The 21,474-nt window shown below is 44.3% G+C and overlaps 1 protein-coding gene across 2 annotated transcripts in view; it reads left to right on the plus strand.

Moving 5' to 3' along the window:
• The first annotated feature begins 443 nt into the window (after nucleotides 1–443).
• SLC39A14 (solute carrier family 39 member 14) overlaps nucleotides 444–21,474 on the plus strand; it is a 57,297-nt gene continuing 36,266 nt past the window's right edge. For both annotated transcript variants that reach the window (XM_027853915.1, XM_027853914.1), the window contains exon 1: nucleotides 444–499. The gene's annotated coding sequence lies outside the window, so the exon portion shown is untranslated. The remainder of the gene's footprint in view (nucleotides 500–21,474) is intronic.

The following is a 21,474-nucleotide window of genomic DNA, read 5'->3' on the forward strand; positions in this document are numbered from 1 at the left end:
TTGCCCACCTTCACGGACCGCGAGGCTACGGAGCTCACACATGTTTAACCCTTTCTTTGCCCAGAGCAGCCCCTGTGCTCGGGGCTGGGGGCAGACGCGCGTCACTCCTCTCCTGGTCAGCGCCGGGGCCCCATCCCTACGGGAGGACCCCCGACCCCAGCACGCGGCTCTATCAGCCTCCGGGGCTCTCCCGGGCGCGGGACGCGGGGGCACGGGGGCGCGAGGCGGGGCCGGGGCCAGGAGGAGGGGCGGGGCCGGGCCGGGGCTCCGCGGTGGGTGGCCCCTCGCTGCTGACGCGCGGTGTATATAGTCGGGCATGCGCGCGGTGGCGGGAGACAGGCGGGGGGGCCGGGGGCGGGGAAGGGGGGCGCTCGAGCTTGCAGCCGGTCCGAGTGCGTAGAGCTGTCGCCGCCGCCGCTTGTCATCGCCGCGGTCCCGGAGGGCCCAGCCGGTGCCGGGGAGCGCCGAGAAGCGGGGACCAGCGCCGCGGAAGCTGCAGGTGAGCGAGCGGGCGGGCTGCGGGCTCGGCCCGGGAGACGGCGCGCGTGGCGGCCCCGCGGGGCTCGCGCTGGAGGGGGGAGCATCGCGGCGGGAGGGCGAGCCGGGGAGCCGCCGCTCCGCTGTCCGGAGCCCTCCCCGCCGCGCGGAGACAGCCGGGCGCCGCGGGAGACGGGCACGCGCCCGGGAGCCCTGGGGATGGCGAGATGCTGCAGGGAGCGGGCGGGGGGCAGCCCGTGGCCTGGAGCAGCCTCCTCACCTGGACGCGCTGTACCCAGGTTGTCAGCGGACCCTGATGAATGTCGCAGGCAGGACTGCATGGTCCCCGTGGGCGCAGAGGGCAGAAGAGGAGGGAGAGAGGACACGTCTGCCTCCGTGGTAGGAAGTTCTCGGAGGTAGCTTCCTGAGGCTCTGGTTTCCAGCCTCATGCCTCCTGCCTCCTGCCTCCTTTGTGCCTGGGCTAGCTCCCGGCCATGTGAGAATGCTGCTGCCCCCAACCCTCCACTTCGGTCCTCGCGAGGACGCCCCGGGGCCCAAGAGGCAGACCCCGGGCAGCCCACGGGGGCACAACTCAACTCAGAAAATGTTTATTAAGCGCCTACTGTGTGCCTGGCACTGCCCATCATCCCACCCCCTAGCGTTTTGAACTCTTAGCTGTGCATTGGGGATCAGGCTTCCAAGAAGGCCTGGAATAGCTCTGCCTTTCAGAATCCTCCTTTCAAGGCTCAGTCCTGGAGCTGCCTCCTCCATGTAGCCTTCCCTGGTTTCCCCCTCTCCCCAGTCACCTCCTCCCCAACTCCCCCCAGCTGAAAATGTTCTTTCTCATTTTTTTAGAGCTCTCCTTGGCCCACATTACACCCTACCTTGTATTCTGTCAAAGAGAGGACCTGTTGGGTTTCACCCCCACCCCCAGGCTATGAGTTCTTTGAATTTTCTATAGAATATAAGCTCTTTACACTTTTTAAATCTTTAAGTGACTAGCAGATACTTGGCACATTAATATGAAATTAATATATGTTTGTTGGATGAGCTCTGGGACTGTCATTGTCCATCTTTGTAACCCCAGGACTTGGCACTTGGCCTTGAACTTAATAGGGGCTTAATAAAAATGTGTTGATGAGTTGAATTAAGGAAAGTTTCTCTTTCTCATCTTCTCCCAGAGCTGCTGGGCTCAAGCCTTAGGAGGAACTTGCCAATGAGGTGATAGGTCCTGAGCAAGCAGAGTTGCCAGCTGATAGAGTTGCCTAGGTGAATTAGATAACTCTGGGTGTATGTTTTGGAGTGGGACTATGAGCCCTCTTCTCTGGCCTTGGGGGTGGGGGAAGGGGCTGCAGAATTACTCTAGCTCTAGTCTGACTCTGCTGTGTGGAATACAGATGATAGGTAGCAAGCCCTCATTATGAGGAGTCATTTTTTTTCCCCCTCAAACAAGTACTCTTTGTTTCTTTCTGGGCTGTTAGGGAAGTGAACACATCCCTAGTCATTGGAAGGCAAGAGAGCTGGGTTCTAATTTTGGCTTTAGACTGTGTGGCCTACTGTGGAGAGAGGGCTAAATTAGAACTGGAGTAAGGGAACATGGATTAGAATCCTGATTGTGCTGCTTGCTATCTGTATGGTCTTGGACAAGTCATTTAACTGTACTGGGCTTCTGTTTCCTCTTCTGTAAAATTCCTGGGTTGGATAGATGGCCCCTGAAGTCCTTTTCAGCTCTGAATCTACAATCCCTTGATCTTTGATACCTCTCTGGACCTCAGTTTCTCTTCATCTGAAGAAAATGAAGGAATTACAGTGAGATGATCTCAGTGTCTAGTATAAGGCATGGCTACTTTATCAACATAGAATGAATTGACTGGTTTGTTACATACCTAAGATCCTTCAAAGGAATAAATTTTATTATTTATGATCATTCGAAATCAGAATAACCCCTAGAAATAAGGCATGGGGTTAGGCTTAAGGGAACATTTCTTTTGAGTCAAGAAAGGAGAGACAGTGTGGAGTCACATGGCAATTAGTAACCAGAACCAGGTATTCTAACTCCCGGTTGTGTGATCAGTTTCTTTGTCTAATGTTTTTGCCCATGGAAGTAAAGCTTCTCTTAAACTGTGCTGGATGGCTGGTTTTTGTAGTGAGAGACTTGGGTTAAGAGCTTCTCTTTTGGGAAAGGGATAAGAAGAGATCCCCAGCCGCTTCCTTTAGTCAGAGGTGATGGGGACAGAAGGTGCAGGATCTGGAGATTTTCTCTTCTTCCAAAAGATCCCTTCCTGCTCAGCCCAGCATACGTTTGTTCCCTTTCCCTGTTCCCAAGAGTGTGGCAAAGTAAACAGAGGCAACAGGATAGAGCTGACTCAGGAGGGCAGCTGGAAGGTAAGGCAGGAGTGCACGTCTGCGTAGGACAGACCAGGCCAGCAAATCCAGTCAGAGAACATCAGTAGTGGGACTGGAGAAGGAAGTTCCCTCAGGAAGAGGAAAGTGGTTTTGATTATTTGGTACCTAGAGGCACCAGTTCCTAACCACCACCTCAGTGGCTTATGCTCATTTGTTCATTCATTCAGTATGGAAAAGCTTCTGTGTGCTCTCGTGATGGGCAGTGAGAAGAGAAATTTACAATCTTTTGTTGGGGGCAGGGGAGAGAAAGGAGCAAGGAGAGGAGATGAGGGAGATGTGAAGCACGTATCTATATTTTAGTCCTTCCAGGATCTGTCACTTCTTCATTGTGGCTGCTTCCTCCACCAAGGCAGGTCTCAGAACCTTTGTGCATTATTAGATAATATTTAGTAAACATTTATTAAGTGCCTTCTATGTGCCAGGCACTATGCTTGATCTTAACAATCATAATTGGCATTTGGTTTGCAAAGTAAATGTAAAGACGTTATCATATAAGTGTTTCATGACCACCCTGTAAGTTAATTACTACAGGTTTTATTATTCCCATTTTACAGAGGAGGAAACAAACTGAGAGGGTAAGCAGTTTGCCTATGTTCTCTCAGCTAGAAATGGTTGGAGGTAGGATTTGAATCCAGGTCTTCCCTGCCCCAAGCTCACTGCTTTTTTGCTGCACCATGGTGCCTGAAAAATTCCTCATGTTGTGGCCGACCTGAGGATGATCGTCTCCAAACTGATCCGTATTCTTAAGTTTGTCGAAGTTATTTGTCTTTTCGATATTGTTTATAGTACCAGCTCTTCTACCGGTTCTGCTCACTTCATTCTTCATTAATTCACAAAGGTCTTCCCAGGTTTCTCTGAAGTCATCCTTTGGGTCATTTCTTACAGCACAATGATATTCCATTACATTCACATGCCTTCATTTGTTCAACCATTCTCTACGTAGTGGGCATCCCTTTAGTTTCCAGTTCTTTGCCACCTAAAAAGCTGCTTTAAGTAATTTTGTGCCTACAGGTTCTTTTCTTTTGTTTGATCTCTTTGGGGTATAGACACCAGGCCTGTTCTGAAATCCTTTCCATCTTGGTAGGGCCTGCCTGAGCTTGCATGGTGGACCCACGGTCACTCTCACGTCAGACTGAGGTGCACATACTTTCCATATAGAGTAAAAGCCAAAAAGCAGGATTGGGCATCACAGGGGCAGTGCAGGTCAAGTGCCCAATGAGTGATCCAGGCAGTAGTTAAGCACCTGAGTGATTCGAAGGGGTTAGCATGGGTTGGGCCTTCAGGGAAGACTTTAAGGGGAATTAGGACTTGAGCTTAGCCGGAAAGGATGAGTAGGATGTGGACACTCAGAGGGGGGTGGGTGAGGGATGTGGAGAAGCGACTCAGAAATAGAATGTCCTCATTTATAGGGGAGGGGAGGCTGCCTCCGCCTGCCTGCTTGGCCTCTTCTCTCCCGTATGTTCTGCAGAGTGTCTGCAGCCTGGCCTTCCTCCCTGAGGATGTTGGTCATCTTTTCTCTGCTGATTCAGTGGTGACCCAAGGCAAATCATGCTCTGGTTTTAAGAACTTCCTCCCCAACCTTCACCCTAGCCCAAGGTCTCTGGGGAATCTGCCACAGATATCTTGCCACCTTCTGATAAAGGATCTCTAAAGAAATAGATTAGAGCGCATTCCCCTGTTTTCCTCCCTGTAGGAGGCTGGTTAGGAGTAGACCCATCGCTGGGTTACCCTGAACTTCCGACGTGCCTTTCTTTATCTCCTACCCCTCACTTCTGGAAGGGTTAGGGTCATCTTAGGTACTTTTGTGGTGAAGGTAGAGTATCAGCCCAGGCCTTGATAGATGGGGAGCATTTTGATAGGAGGAGAAGAGGAGGGAGGATATTTCTGGTGGACAGACTGGTACGAGCAAAAGGCAAGGGGAGAAGTAGTAAAAGGTATTGCAGTAGAGTGGACACTTTGGGGCATGGGTTCTTGTCCTAGTATTCTCAGCATCTCACCAAGAGCCTCGCATATAATAGATATTTAATAAACACTTGATGAGTTGAATATATATTCAGGGAATGGAGAATTAGTCCAGTTGGTGTAGAGCAGAAAGATTGTGCAGAGGATTTGTAAGTGGTACAGCAAGAAAGGTAAGGTAGGAGAGCAGCTAGGTAGTGCAGTGGATAGAGCACCAGCCCTGAAGTCAGGAGGACCTGAGTTCAAATGCGGCCTCAGATCAATACTTGACACTTAATAGCTGTGTGACCCTGGGCAAGTCACTTAACCCCAATTGCCTAAAAACTAAAAAAAAAAAAAAGGTAAGGTAGGAGCCTGGCCTAATAATGGTTTGCTAGGTCCTGATTATTGATGGTTATGCATAGAGAAATGCTGTCTTTGCCTCAAGAGTTGTTGGGCTAGTGGTCAGGGACACCTTCCAGGTTGTCTGCATCTGTACTCCAAGATTTGGTCTCCAAATCTTTGGGTGCCTGAATCCTCAATCACCTTATCAGGCAGCGAATGGCACTGGAGAAAATGTTCATGCTGTTTTGACTTTCCTAAAAAACGGATTTACCTATACCAAAAAAGCAATCTTAGCCTTTATTTTATGGAAGGAAACTGCCTGTTTTTTCCTTTGAAGGGGGCCTTTTCAGTAATCACATTCTGCTTAGAAAGCAGCCTGATAAAAACAACAGAATCTGAGCAGGGATAAAGCTTTGCTAGTTGCTTCCTGTCCTCTGCTCTGAAGCCTGTGCTGGGAGAGATGCCCACCTTTTCCCATTAGTCGTGGGCTATGTGTTCAAAGTCATTGTTGAGGGGATTTTATGGTGTTGGGTTTTTTTTTTTTTAAGTATCTCCTTAAGGTTCTGAAGATAACTCCAGGAATTAGAGCTGCAAAGATTTTGAGCTAGGGAACAATACAAAAGCACTCAAAGAATCTCAGAAATGAAGAGGGAACAGCTGCGGGCTGATAGGTCTCCTACCACCACCATTGATAAGTGAAGGTCCAACCCGGGCTGGAAGTCCTTCTGCAAGGGAGGGAATACATTATCCCCACCCCCTCCCCTGGGGCAGTCTCTGCCCATTCAGATTTTGGAATAATCTACTCCTAGAAACTGGAGAGGTTCTGTGTATGGAGCCGAGATCTGCCTATCACATTTATTTGACCTGTTGTTCAGCCCTCTGGGGACAAGTGGGACAAAATGTTTTGTGAACGTTCTCAGGCTATGTGGACTGTGTGGAGGCTACCCATAGTGGTCTTCTTCTCTGTACCTCCTTTAGTGCCCACCTTAGAGCCTTGAAGGCTGTAATTACTTCGGTTGTACTTGAATCTTCCTACAAGTGGGGATAGGCTTCATGCCTCCTGTCACGGGAGGTCTTCTAGTGGTAGGAGGCTAGATTAGTGTTTACTGAAGAGGATATTCTTGATTTGGTTGAGGACGGACTAGATGAAATTCCTTTCAAATCAGAGATTCTGGGATTCCCTGCAGTCTGAACCCTCTTCCACATAATAATAGCTAGGGTTTGTTAAAGCACTTTAAGGTTTACAAAGCACTTTACCAAGATTATCTCTATTGATCCTCACAACCACCCTGGAAAGTAGGTAAATGCTATTATTTCCACTTTTTACTGTTGAGAAAACTAAGGGAATCAATGGTTAAGTGATTTGCCCAGGGTCATATAGCTAGTAAGCATCCAAGGTCTCATTTGAACTCAGGGCTTCTTGACTCCAGGTCCAGCCTGCAGAGCCACCTAGCTGCCTTAGCCAAAACTTTAAACACTTGAAGGCACACATGATGAATCATCAGATATCAAAGTGCTTTGACTGTCTGACCTGTTCACTCTAACCTTCTGGTGACTAGGAATTGACCTCCTGGACTTCCTCCTACATGACATTCCATCTCTTGGCTCTGGGTTTTTTTGCCGGCCATCCCCCTGTGTCTGGAACTCTCCCTCTTCATCTTCCCCTTCTGGCTTCCCTGGCTTCCTTCAAGTCTCCGATAAACTTCCACCTCCTCCTGAAAGCCTTTCCCTATTCCCCGTTCGGGCAACTGGGTTGTGCAGTGGATAGAGTGCCAGGTCTGGAGTCAGAAAGACTCATCTTCCTGAGTTCAAATCTGGCCTCAGACATTTACTAGCTGTGTGACCCTGGGCAAGTCACTTAACCCCGTTTGCCTCAGTTTTCTCATCTGTAAAATGAGCTGGAGAAGGAAATGGCAAACCACTCCAGTATCTTTGCCAAAAAAAAAAAAACCCACTGGGATCACCAAGAGTCAGACACAGCTGGACAACATCCCCAGTGCCTTCCCTCTGTTGATTATCTCCAATTTTTCCAGTATATGCCTTTCTTATCCCTACTTGCTTGTATGATGTCTCTCCCATTAGACCATGAGTTCCTTGAGAACAGGACTTTTTTGGGGGTGCGGGGAGGCCTTTCTTTGTATCCCCAGTGATTAAGATAATGCCTAGCTCATAACAGATACTAAACTGGTGACTCCCCATCTCTTTCCACTAACGTCTATGTAGCCATAACTCCACACCATCTGGACTAGATCTGCCAGCCATTTCGCCCCTCTCAAACCTCTTAGATTCACAAGAACAGCCTGGTTTGTCCTTTCAACCCAATTGCCTTCCTCTCCACCTTAAATACAAGCCTACCTCTTTCAGGTCTTCCAGGAAGACTCCTTTTATTAACTCCACTCAGCTCCATCCCTAGCTGGGAGCTGTAATTACCACATTAATCTGTACATCAGATTGCATAAATGCTTTTCTTGGCTACCCTACTAGGCTGAGGTCTTTGAGGGTACAGTTGAAGACTGATTCCAAGAACCAGCATCAGTGCATTACAAGCTCTCTGTCAATAGTGTTTGATGACTGAGCACCATTGAGATTTATATATTCCTTCTCCTCCTTTCCCCACCAACTGCATTTATTTAAAACAACATTCTTGTCCCACTTGGCTTCAGGATTCTTGAGGCCAGAGGCGAGACAAAGGGAACATTGGAATAAGTTCTATAGATATCAAGAACAACTAATCTATTGAACTGAATTTGAATCTACAATATTTTTATTCTGTGTTGGATCATATAATGCATATTGGCCTAGGAGTACAAGTTCAGTGCTCTGGTCCTGGCTCTGGCGCTAATGAGCTCTGTGAATTTAGGCAAGCTCTTCTCTCTGTACTTTTATATGAGGAGGTTGGGGTAAATGAGCTCTAAGACTTCCTAGCTCTAACATTCAGTGGTTTAATAAGATGTTTGATAATGTAGATGAGCACACTGTGAATCCATGCTCTGCACGGGGCATCAAAATAAACTTCCAGAGCTATCAGACTGATCACATCACTCTCCTGCTCAATAAATAAACAAATAAATGAGCAAATAAACAAATAAATAGATGGGGGAAGAAAAGAACAACTAATCTGCCTCTCAACCTACCCTTTGATAGATTTCTGAGGTCATAATTATGGGATTGTGAAAAGTAGCCCTGAACTTGGGAGCTCTTCCCTTTTCATACTGTGGAGAGTATCACACCGTTCTCCCAGTCGCCAAAACCAAAGCGTCATCCTTAACTCCATACTCTCACCTCCCATAATATCTAATCAGTTGTCAAGTTCAATCAATTACATCTTTGTATCATCTCTCCAACGTGCCCCCTTCTCTCCTCTGACACTGCCACCACTCTGATGCAGGCCCTCAACACCCTGCTCCTGAATTATTATAGTAGCCTTCTGGTAGGTCTGCCTGCCTCAGATCTCTTACCACTCCAGTCCATCCTCCACTTAGATAGCAAAGTGGTCTTCCCAAAGCCCTGATCTCACCCCATCTCTTCACCCTACTCCATAAACTGCGTGGCTCCCCATTACCGCTAGGTTCAAGTATAAAATGTTCTGTGTGTCTTTTGAAGCCCTTCATAACCTGAACCTTTGCATTCTTCTTCCTCCCTCCATATACTTGATGGTGCAGCTACACTGCCCTCTTTGCCATTCCTTGCCCAAGACACTCTATCTCCCAACTCCTTCTTCTCACTGGCCTTCTCCCGTCACTGGAGTTCTTTCCCTTATCTCCACTTTCTGGCTTCCCTCAGGTCCCAATTAATGTCCCACCTTCTACAAGAAGCCTTTCCCGATCCCCCTTACTGCCAGTGTCCTCCTTCAGTGATTATCTCCAATTTAGCCTTTATTTAGCCTGTTTAAACATAGCTGTTTGCATTCGGTCTTCCCCATTAGACTGTGACCTCCTCGAGGGCAGGGGTTGTCTTCTGCCTTTCTTTGTATCTCCAGCATTTAGCACAGTGCTTGGTTTGTGCATAATAATAATAATAATAATGAATTGTGATTATGACAATAAACATGATTTATATTATAATTAAATATATTTAAATTATATTAATATTAAATTGTTGATTAATTATTAAATACCATGTTAACATTAGTCTGTTGATTTAAATTATAAATAATAAAATAAACTAATAAATACTTATTATTGGAGTATAATCAATATAAGTTAATGATGATATGAGTAATAATTTGTTGTTATTATTGTAGTAGCTAACATGCATATAGCATTTACTATATGCCAGTTACTATGCTAAGCAGTTGACAGTTATCATCTCATTTGAGCTTCAAAGCAACTCTGGGAGGTATTGATTTGACTGGAGACTTGGTTTCTCACCATTGACATGAACCCACCTGCCATGGGACCATTTTGAAGACTAAGTGAGATGGTGCCTCACTTTACAGGTGAAGAGGCTGAGCCCCAGGGTCTTTAAGGGATTTGCTCAAGTTCACACAGGTAATAAGGAAGCAGAGCTTTCTTATGTCTCCTTGAACTCCAAATCTCTTTACTTTTTTCTCTGTGCCCTGCTGGAGCCCTGGAAAGGAGAGGGCTCAGTTCCCCTGCCTTTCACATGCCAGTGTTTGAAAGCGTTTTGACAAAGAAGGGCCTTGTAATCCCAGTGAAATTTTTACCACTTCATAAGAGAGCTCACATTCTCCTTCTGTCTGTAACTTCAGCTAGGGTTTACCCCCTATTTCCTCTGCAGGGAAAGTAAACTTGAAGGAAGCGACTGTTTTCACTTTTGTCTTCACATAAGAAATGTTTCTTGATGCTCACTGACCCCCTTCCTCTCTTTTCTCCGTTCCTCTTAAGTTCAGTCACCCATATACTGTCTTACATGTAGACATGAGAGGTAGCCACGTGTACAATTGGTTTCCGCTCCAACTTGGAACAGAGGCATTGAACACCTATCATGGGCAGTGTAGGGCTTTAGTATCTTGATTTCCATTTCTGTTATCTCTTGGTTGCTAGAACTTGGTTTTGGCTTCTTGGCTTCAGGTAATAGGATGCTTTTTAATCTGCTAGGACCTAAACACACACACACACACACACACACACACACACACACACATACACACAGCAGTTTAATTGATAGCTTTTGTCACCTTCCTTTTCCAAATTTATCCTTCCCCTCTCTTGTAACAAAATTAAAAAGAGAAACTAATGTGACAGGGTTCCATACCCCTTCGATATCCTCCCCCCCAAAAAAGAAAGGGAGCTACATTTTCTCCTCTCTTCTTCAGGGTCAGGCTTGATCATTATAATTAGCCAGCATGTTGTTCATTTCTTTCTTTCTTTCGTTATCTAGCTGTTTATTTAGTTTTTTTCTATTTACATTTCGTATATTGCTTTCCTCGTTCTTCTTACTTAACTTTGCATAAGGTTCATTCATGTAAGTCTTCTCAAGCTTCTCTGTCTTCATAGACTTGTTTTCTTCTATTCCCTTCCCTCCCTGAATCACAGTTTGGTTAGTCATTCCCTCTACTGATGGACATTTGTTTGGCTGCTACACAAAGTGCTGATGTAAACATTCTGGCATCTTAGGTGGGGCTTTGTCTTTGACCTTTCTGGGGTATGTACCTAGCAGTGGGATCTCTGGGCCAAAAGACGTGGATACTTTAGTTACTCTCTTTGCATTTATTCAGTCGTTTTAGTTGTGTCCAACTCTTCATGACCCCATTTGGGGTTTTCTTGGCAAATACACTGGAGTAGTTTGCCATTTGTTTCTCTAGTTCATTTTACAGGTGAGGAAACTGAGGCAAACAGGGTTAAGTGACTTGCCCAGGGTCACATAGCTAGTGAGTATCTGAGGCCACACTTGAACTCAGGTCTTTCTGACTCCATGCCCCTGGCAGTCTATCCACTGTACCACCTAACTGCCCCTCTTTCTTTGCATACTTCCAGATTTTGTATACTTGGCCTTTCCAGAACGGCTGGACCAATGTTCATCTCCACTAACATTGTGTCTGTTTTTTCTATAGCCCTTCTAAAATTGAGTAGCCCCATCCATTGTTATCTATAGTTTGCTGGGTGTGAGCTAAAACTTAAGAGTTGTTTAGATTATTATTAATCTGATTGATTATGATTTCTCAGTATTTTTCTTGGCCTTCTAACAGCCTGCTTAGTTGGTGAACTGTTCTCCTCCTATGCCCCGGCCTTCTGTGATCCTGCCCGTCCTTTCTTGCTTTGACCTGTGATCTCTGGGTTCCCTGTGACTACTACTTGTTGGCAGCCTTCGAATACAGCCCTGCCCTCTGCCCAGGCATTGTATTCCTTGTGGCCCAGGGGTTACATTACGTGTAGAATCATAGAATATGGAATATTGGAGCTAAAAAGGACTTGGAAAGTCATCCAGCTTTACCTTTGCATTTATAAAGGGGGAAACTGAGGCCCAGAGAGGAGCGGGTCGTAGGGTAAGAGCTAAAATGGACCCTGGAGGTCATCTAGTCCAAACATTTTGTTTTACAGCTGAGGAAACCAGGCTCTCAAGTTAAGTGACTTGCCCAGAATCATGGAGGAAGTACATGATGGAGCTGGGATTCAGAAACACATCCTTTGACTCCATATACAGCATTTTTCTCACTGTATCAAATGAGATAATATTCATACAGTGCTAGGCACACAGTAGGCACTTAATAAATGCTTATTATCTTTCCCTCTTCCCCTCAATGATAGTACTCTACAACTTTCACCTTGTCTTTGTCCCTCCAGTTCTGGCCTCAGGGACAAGTCACATGTTTGACTGTTCTGGTCGATCTGAATTGGCCAAAGCCCAGGTGTGCCCTCTGTCGTTCAGGGATCTAGCCACCAAGGTCATACTGCCCTTGACATTATCCTTCCCCTTATTGTAGCAAATCACTGCTATCAGCACCTTCCCCTTAAGGAGGGTGGGAAATGGTTAGAAAAGACTTGGAGAAAGCCATGGAATTTTGCGAGTAGGTCTAGAAAAAAAGACTGCCAGGGAAAAGAGACAAAGTAAGTAAGTCCTTGGCTGCAGCTGTAGGGACCACTGTCAGAATCAAGTATCTCTCCCTCCCCACCCCCACCCAGTGGCTAGTACATTGAAGGTGCTGGAAATTAAAATTGATTTAGTTCTTTCGCAATTAGAAAATCGGCTTCTCCCCCAGCTGCCCTGTGGTGGTTTTTCCTCACCTATCTTCACTCTACTGACTATCATTTCTTCTAATCCTTAAAGTGACCTTTCCCTAGTTCCAAATATCTTCCTTTTGACTATTCCTTTTCCCCTAGTCAAATATATAGCCAATACCACCCCAGATACTTCATTGGTCCCTCGTAGGAAGGGAGAACCTTATTGACCACTGTATCTCAGGCTTAGCATAATAATAAAACTTTCTATAAAGTTTTATTGATCCTTTTTGTTTTAACAAAACAGTCATTTCCAGATAAATCCCTCCCCTTTGGTTCTTTTTCCCCAACCTCTGCCCGCAGTGAACTTTCCTTAGGATCAAAGACCAAATAATAAAACAAAACAAAACATCAGTTAAACAAAACCAACCAAGCTGCATTTTTATATTGTATTTGACATTACTACCCATTGTCTCCCACCTCTCCAACAAAAGAATGGTAGGTAGTACAGTTTCCTATTTCTTTTTTTTTAATAATTTATTTTGATTTATCAACAATCACTTCCATAAGCTTTCGAGTTTTAAATTTTTGTCCCCCTCCCTCCCTCCCTCCCCAAGATGGCCCGAAATCTGATAAAGGCTATACATATACATTCCTATTAAACATATTTTCATGTTAGTGATGTTGTAAGGAAGAATTAGGACCAAAAGGAGAAACCACCAGAAAGAGGAAGCAAAACACAACAGAAGAAAAAAAATAGCAAATAATATGCTTTGATCTGCATTCAAACTCCATAGTTCTTTCCATTTTCCTATGTCTTCTCCCCGTCCAGGATTAGCCATTACTGCTATATAGCATACACCTTTGTTTTTTTCTTTTTTTAATCCTTTCCATTTGTATTATTGCTGTCACTGTGGAAGCACATTAAAAATCTCCTTTTTCCTTTCTTTTGAAATAGATATAGATTAATGATAAATAAAAACAGTTTTTGGCAGACTGGTGCCTAAACTCAGAATACAGTTTTATTATTAATATTTTCTTCTTCAATATTTTTATTATTAATATTTCGTTCTTCAATATTAATATTTTTCTTCTGTATCTTTTTTTGTTCTTTACATCAGTTCCCATGTTTCTCTGAATTTCTCATATTTGTTATTTTTCATAATACTATTTGATTGCATTTGTATTTATTCATTCATTCAATAAACATTTTATTAAACACCTACTAGTGGACAGGCTCCATGCTAAGCCCTGGGGATACAGATAGAGACAAAAGACAGTCCTTGCCCTGATGGAGCTTCTAGTATAATGGGGGAGTCAATGTGCAAACAAATATGTGCAAAGCTATATATAGGAAGAATAGGAAATAATTAAAGAGGAAGGGCACTGTAATTAAGAGAGGTTGGGAAAGGCTTCCTGTAGAAGGTGGGATTTTAGTTGGGATTTAAAGGAAGCCAGGAGTGAGTGTTCCAGGCATTTGGGACAGGCAGAGAATGGAGTGTCTTGTTGATGGGACAGCCAGGAGGCCAGTGCCACTGAGGAGAAGAGCGCCTTTTGGGGAGTAGGATGTAAGAAGACTGGGAAGGTGGGAGGGGCTAGGTTATGAAAGGTTTTGATGCCAAACAGAGCGTTTTGTATTTGCTCCTGGAAGCGATAGAGAGCCACTGGAGTTTACTGAGTGTTGGGGGTGGGGGAGTGGGGAGAGGGGTTTGACATAATTGGAGTTGTGCTTTAGGAAAATCACTTTAGTGGCTGAATGGAGGATCAATTGAAGTGGGGAGACCCTTGAGGCAAGCAGACCCACCGGCAGGCTATTACAGCAGTCCAAGTGTGAGGTGATGAGGACCCATACCAAAGTAGTGGCAATGTCAGAGGAGAGAAGGGGATGTATTTGAGAGATGTTGCAAAGGTGAAATCTACAGGCTTTGGAAACAGCTTGAATGATGAGAGATAGTGAGGAATCCAGGTGACTCCTGAGTTGTGAGCCTGAGGGACTGGATGGTGTTGCCCTTTACAGTAACAGGGAAAGTAGGAGTGGGGGTGGGTTTAGGGAGAAAGTTATTGAGTTCTGTTTTGGACATAATGAGTTTAAGGTGTCTACTAGAAATCCAGTTCAACATGTCTGAAAGACAGTTGGAGATGGCAGATTGGAGATCAACAGAAAGATTGGGGCAGGTCAGACAGATTGGAGAATCATCAGTATGAAGATGGTAATTAACTCTGTGGGAGCTGATGCGATCACCAAGTGAAGTAGGATAGAGAGAGAGGAGAAGACGGCCCAGGACAGAGCCCCGAGGGACACGTATGGATAGAGGGCCTGATCTGGAGGAAGAGACAGCACAGGAGACAGAAAAGGAGCAATTAGGTAGGAGGAGAACCAGGACAGAGTGGTGTCCCAAAAACCTAGAGAGAAGAGAGTGATCCACAGTGTAAGAGGCTACAGAGAGGTCAAAGAGGATGAGGGCTGAGAAAAGGCCATTGGATTTGGCAATTAGGAGATCACTAATAACTTTGAAGAGAGCAGTTTCAGTGTAATGACAAACATCAGTTTGTTTATTCCTCAATCAGTGGGTTCCCACTTCATATCTAGTTCTTTACTATCACAAAAACTGACTTGTGGTATAGATTTCACCTTGGAACTCCTTGGGGTATATGCCCAGCAGTGGGATCTGTGGGTCAAAGGGTGTGAATGATTTAATCACTTTTTTCTCTTGTACAGTTCTTTGGTAGGGTACTTTTTCCACTAACACTTATATGACTTATTAGGTGGTTTAGGGTAGTTGCTGTGGCCAAAAAATTCATCACCCTATAGTCAACCTAGTTATCAGCCTCCCCGGATTTATCTAGGCTCATCCTTGGAAGATAGTCATACAGTCTTTCTCAGGTTTTTTTGCATAAAATAGACAGATACTCAATAAGTGTGTTTAATTGAAACAAATTGAATCTTGTTTAACCCTGATTTATAAGTACTTTGTATCTAAAGTCCTGACCTAATTCCCCTGATTTTCACCAAACTGGAGACTGTGGATTGAAATGGATATTTGGGAGTGGGGTTGCCAGTGAATTGAAATGACCCGTACTCCAACCACCCTCAATTGTTACTGAGAATGAAGGGAGAGTTGGCCATATGTATACATCTGGGTAGAGTTAAAGACTGAGGATTCTGATACAGAGAGGCCAAAATGTCTGGAGAACTTACCTTGTATAAACTTTCTGGTCCACATTGCCAGAAGGTTCCTTTTTAGGACAGGACGGGCAAAAAGTAACCAAGTTCCAGTGAGCCCAAGATACCCCTGAGGCTGCCTGCTCTTAGCAGAATGCTGTTCCTGAGTAGAGGCCCCAAGTCAAGAGATTCCTTTGGCCATAGACCTTGGATTCTGAGCATACAAGTATGTTTAAATTACAGACCATCAACCAATATTTTGCAATAGCAACTAATGGCAACTTCAACTTTTGTAAGTATACTTCTATATATTATTCATTCATTCATTCTACAAATTGTCTTATTCCACTAAAATCCTCCTCCTGTGCATCATAATAGCAAGAGTGACCCCTGTGTTTCAAAGGCTGTAGCAAAGGTATGCAAACTGATGGAACTTTTCAAGCGTGGTCCCCAGAGTGGGGGGAAAAATATGGACCCAAGGACAGGCTGTATGTTTGTTTTCCAAGGATTTAGTTGCTTATCAGCAAGCTGACCACAAGATAATGAAATATTAGGTCATAGCAACTCTCTAAGACCATCCGATTCAGAGAGTTTGGAATCTAATTTCACTGGCTGTCCCTCCTGCCTGGAATTCTCTCCTCCCTCATCGCTGCCTCCTAGCATCCCTGGCCAAGTTAAGTCAGCTAGCATTTATTAAGTCCATGGCTTTCTTCAAGTCCCAGCTAAAATCCCACCTTCTATGAGAAACCTCTTGTATCTGCCTTCAAGGAACTCACATTCTAATGGGGGAGACAGCTGTGTACAATGTAGGATATATACAGAGTAGAGGCAGATAAATCTCAGAGGGAAGTCTCTAGCAATGTGGGGAACCTGGAAAGACCTGCAGAAAGTGAAATTTGAGCTGCATCTTGGAGGAAGATAGAAAGGATAAGAAGTGGAGGTGAGGAGGGGGAGCACGTCAGATATGGGGACAGAGAGAACAAATTCATGGAGTTAGCCTATGAAGTGTTATGTGGGAGCAACAGTAAATAGACCAGAGTTTGTGAAGGGGATAGAGGTGTAAGAAGATTGGAAAGGTAGGAAGGGGACAGGTTGTGAAGGGCTTCAAATACCAACAGAAGATTTTATAGTTGATCCTGGAAATAAGAGGGAGCCACTGGAGTTTATTGCTTGGGGGAGGGGAGTGGCATGGTGAGACTGAAGTTTAGGAAGACCACATTGTCAACTGGGTAGATGATGAATGGAATGGAGAGAGACTTGAGGCAAGGTGACCAACTAGAAGTCTTATGCAACAGTTTGGGTAGCTGGAATGGCTCCCAAATACATCATAACCTGGCCCCTTCCTAGCTCTCCAGTCATCCCACACCTTCTTCCCATCCATGTACTCTACAGACTTAGTGATGCTAGCCTCCTCATCATTCCCATCTCCAACACTCCATCTTCAGACTGGCCGACCATATCTGGAATTCTCTTCTTCTTCATCCCTCTACCTCCTGGCTTACCTGACTTCCTTCAAGTCTTACCATCTGTAAAAAGCCTTTCTGTCTGATTATCTCCATTCTATTCTGTTATTATCTTTTTTTTTTTAAGGCAGTTGGGGTTAAGTGACTTCCCTGGGGTCACACAGCTAGTAAGTGTCAAGTGTTTGGTCTGAGTCCGAGTTTGAACTCAGGTCCTCCTGATTTCAGGGCCAGTGCTCTATCCAGTGCGCCACCTAGCTGCCCCCCATTCTGTTGTTATCTTGTTTGTACATAGTTATTTGCATGTTTTTATCCCCCATTAGAATGTGAGCTCCTTAAGGACAGGGGCTTTTGGTTTTTTTTTTTTTTTTGGACTTTCTTTGTATCTAAAGTACTTAGCACGGTGGCTAACACATTTTATTATTGTTGTTATTCAGTCATGTCTGAGTCTTTGTAACCCCGTTTAGGGTTTTCTTGGCAAAAATACTGGAGTGGTTTCCATTTCCTTCTGTAGTTCACTTTATAGACGAGGAAACTGAGACAGTCAATGTTAAGTAACTTGCTCAGGGTTACACAGCTACCTGAGGCCAGATTTGAACTCAGGGAGATGAATCTTCCTTACTCCATGCTTGGCACTCTATCCACTGTGCCAGAGAGCTGCCCTACCTGGCATATAGTAGGTCCATAATAAGTTCTTGTTGATTAATTGATACATAGGCCAAAAAAATAAAGTTACTACCTTTCTAGGCTTCCTTGGGACAGAAAAACTTAGTCAAGTATTGGCTATTTTTCATTTGAAGGCTAAAAATGATCATTCAGCTCCTTGAGGGCAGGGGTTATCTCACCCCATCTATGTATACCCATCCATCTATGCATAGTAGGCGCCTAATAGATACTTGTTGGCTTTCACAGAGGGGAGCCAGAAAAACTGATCTGGTGAAAAGAACTTGGTAATTGCTCAGACCCTGTTGAGTCAAGTGGGAATGGGAAAAGCCAAGCCCACCATGCTTGACCTCTCTGGAGGGAAGGAAGCTGGGCCGGACTTCCACACATTTGGGATGTTTCAGCTCTGGGCCATGGATTGGTTGTGAAGCTAAGTTTGCTATTCTGCGTTCTCCTGGCCTGGTCCTGGTCTTGGTCTTAGACCAACAAAGCCTGAAAAGGAAAAGAAGATTCTCTCTCCCATTGCTGCTCCCCTCTCCCCAGCCCCAGTCCTTGGCTTCTTTTGGTGCTGAGCTCCAAAGAGCTCCTAAGAGGCTTGATGACTTTTCTTGTTGCCAGGACTCTAGGCAGAATTTCCCACATCAGTGGTTCTTTCTCCCCTTCCTTGGTGCCACTCTCCCTTTTCTGTCCCTATCTAAATTGTCTGTGTACTTGCAAGGGTGGTTCTCCCCATCTTCCTGACCCTGCAAAGCCCCTGGGCTGGTTAACAAACCTGCCTGGCCACACTGTGGCTTTCTCTTGGCTCTACGTACCACCGTCTCTTCACCCACCACTTGTGTGTAGTTGGCAGGTAAAGGGCTGTGAGCTGTGAGTGGTAGGGACTGAAACTCATAGTTTCCATGAGCAGTGAAGATTTCTGGAAACTGCTTGTATGGTCTGGAGTTTTTCACTTTCCTCTTCAGCAACCAGGACAATTAAAGCACCATTTTAAGCAGGAACATTGAGTGACTAAAAATACCCTGTGCTCCAAGGCCAGAAAATGGGCCAGCAACTCCAGCATCCCCCTTTTTAGCTATCTCCCTTCGGACCACCTCCTTCCCCCACCTCTCATCCATTGACTTGTTCTGAATCCTAGCCTAGAGACTCTAGGAGTGATTCAATTTACCCCCACCTCCACTGAATTTCATAACTTGGGGACTGGGAGGCAGGCTGAGTATATTATCCCATTACTAGACAAGAAGCAAGCCAGGAGTCAGGGAACGGGCTGGAATCCAGATTTTTCAGCTCCCAGCAGAGACTAGGTAACTCCTTCTTTCCCAAAGCGCAAGGACCTCCCTGTAGGTCTCCTCTGTACCCTTTAACCAACTAAATACCATCTTATTAGAGAGATTAAAATAAACTCCAATTCCCAGAAAATTATTCAAGGGAACATAAACTGGTATGTGATGACTTAATGGATATTGTAATCCTGGAAAAAATCAAAGGAAGGGGACTCTGATTCATGTAGGCTTAAAAGCTTTTAGTTTCCTCCCATAATAATAATTATAATAATAGCTGGTATTTATATAGTGCTTACTATGTGCCAGGGACTGTGCTAAGCACTTTACAATTATTGTCTCATCTGATCCTCACTACAAACCTGGGAGGTGGGTTCTATTATTATCCTCATTTTACAGATGAGGAAACTGAGGCAAACAGAAGTTAAGTGACTTGCCTAGAGTCAAGCAACTAGTAAATGTCTGAGGCCAGATTTGAACTCAGGTCTTCCTGATTCCAGGACCAGCGCTCTACCCACTGCACCACCTGGCTGCCTGTATCCCATCTCCAAGTCAGGTGCTAAATCCTATCTATTCTAATTCTATCTATTACATCTGTCCTCTTTTCACTACTCTAGTCTGTACCCTCGTTATCTCTTGCCTGGACTATTGTAATAGTTCTCCTCATCTTCCACCATACAAGTCAGTTCTCTGTACGTTCTTCCTCTGCTCACAATTCTGCTTACAGAATAAAATGCATATTGTACAGGTTGGTATTCAAGACCCTCGACAGTTTGTTTCTAGCCTCCTCTCACATTAGTCTTCCTTTACTCTGGACTCCAACCAACCCGGGCTAGTCGCTGTATTCTAGGTCATTTCATCCATTCCTTCTTCTTGCCATTTCTCCTTTGATTTTTTTCTTCTTCACCTTCCCCACCCAAAGCTGGAATTTCTCTTTCAGATATCTCTGTCCTTTGTCTGTACCTTTCCTATGTTTTTATCATGTTGTTGTTTGTTTGTTTTTTGTATTATGTTTTCATGTTGTTGTTACTCAGTCAGATCCCACTCTTCATGACCCCATTTGGGGTTTTCTTGGCAAAGATACTGGACTGGTTTGCTTTCTCCTGCTCATTTGACATATGGGGAAGCTGAGGCAAACAGGGTTAAGTGACTTGCCCGGGGTTACACAGCTCCTAAGTGTCTGAGGTCAGATTTGAATTCAGGTCTTCCTAACTCCAGGCCGGGCACTCTATCCACTTCATTACCAGCCGCCCATGTTATCATAGTGCGCCATTATTATTTTTCAACTGACACTGTGGAGTTAGCTAGGAAGTGTAGTAGATAGAGCACTAGACTTGGAGTCAGCATGGCCTGAGTTAAAAATCTACGTCAGACACTTACTAGCTCAGTGCCTGAGTTTCCTTCTGTAAAATGGTGACTAATACTAGAACCTACTTCACAGAGTTGTGGTATAAATCAAATAAAATATTGTGTGTGTGTGTGTGTATGTGTGTGTGTGTGTATCACTTTGCAAACCTTAAAGGTCTCTATAAATACTACTATCATTACAATATGAAAAGCTCTTTGCAAACCTTAAAGTGCTGTATAAGTGTTAGCTTTAAATAGTAGTGGTAAAAAGGGCACTGAATGGAGCCTGAGTTATATCCCATTCCAGTCTAACAAGCATTAAGCACCTGCTGTATGCAAGGCAGTGTGCTGGACTCTGGAGATACAAAAGCAATCAGTCCCAACTCTAGTATTTATGCTATGAGAATCAAATGAGGTAATAATTGTAAAGCACTTAGCACAATGCCCGGCATATAGTAAGTACCATGTAGATGTTAGCTATTACTATTATTATCATAGTTGGACATTTTTTTTGGCTGCCTTCTCGAGTGCTTACAGTATATAAACCCTAGATTATTTTCAGACATTCTGCTAACTGTGTCTCCCCCAACCTTGTATTTATGAAGTTGATTTTTTTTAACCCAAGTGTTGACATTTATCCCTATTGAATTTTCCATTTATCAGATTCAGGCCAGTAGTTTCCAGCCTGTCAAAATCTTTTTGGATACAGGCATAAGCTAATTTATTAGCTCTGCTTACCAGCTTTCTGTCAGCTGCAGATTTGATAAACATGCCATTTCTGCCTTTATCCAAATAATTTATTTTTTTAAATGTTAAACAGCACAGGGGCTCTGGAGCACTCCACTTTCTTCCAGGATGACATTGGGTCATTAATTGATTTTTGACACTCAAACAGTGCTGAATCCTTCTAATTTTGTCTAGCCCCCATTTCTCCATTTTTTCCCACAAGAATAGAATGAGATACTTTATCAAGCACTTTCCTAAAGCCTAAGTTAACTATGTCTGCAGCAATCTTTATAGTCTACTCATTTAGCAATCTTACATTCACAGAAGGAAATAAGGTTAGTCCAGAATGACCATTGAAAAAGCCATGGTAGATATTTGCTATTACATTTTTTAATGTTCATTATTTTTTTAATGATCGTACTCTATAATTTTGCCAGGATTTGAAGTCAAGCTCATTGACCTATAGTTTGACTTTGTTTTAGTATTTCTTATTGTCTCATAGAGTCATTAACTTCATTTGGTCCATTCTAACTTTCAAGCAGTCTATTGTT

This window comes from Vombatus ursinus, unplaced genomic scaffold (assembly GCF_900497805.2).
Source record: "Vombatus ursinus unplaced genomic scaffold, bare-nosed wombat genome assembly UNPS02010219.1, whole genome shotgun sequence".
NCBI lineage: Eukaryota > Metazoa > Chordata > Mammalia > Diprotodontia > Vombatidae > Vombatus > Vombatus ursinus.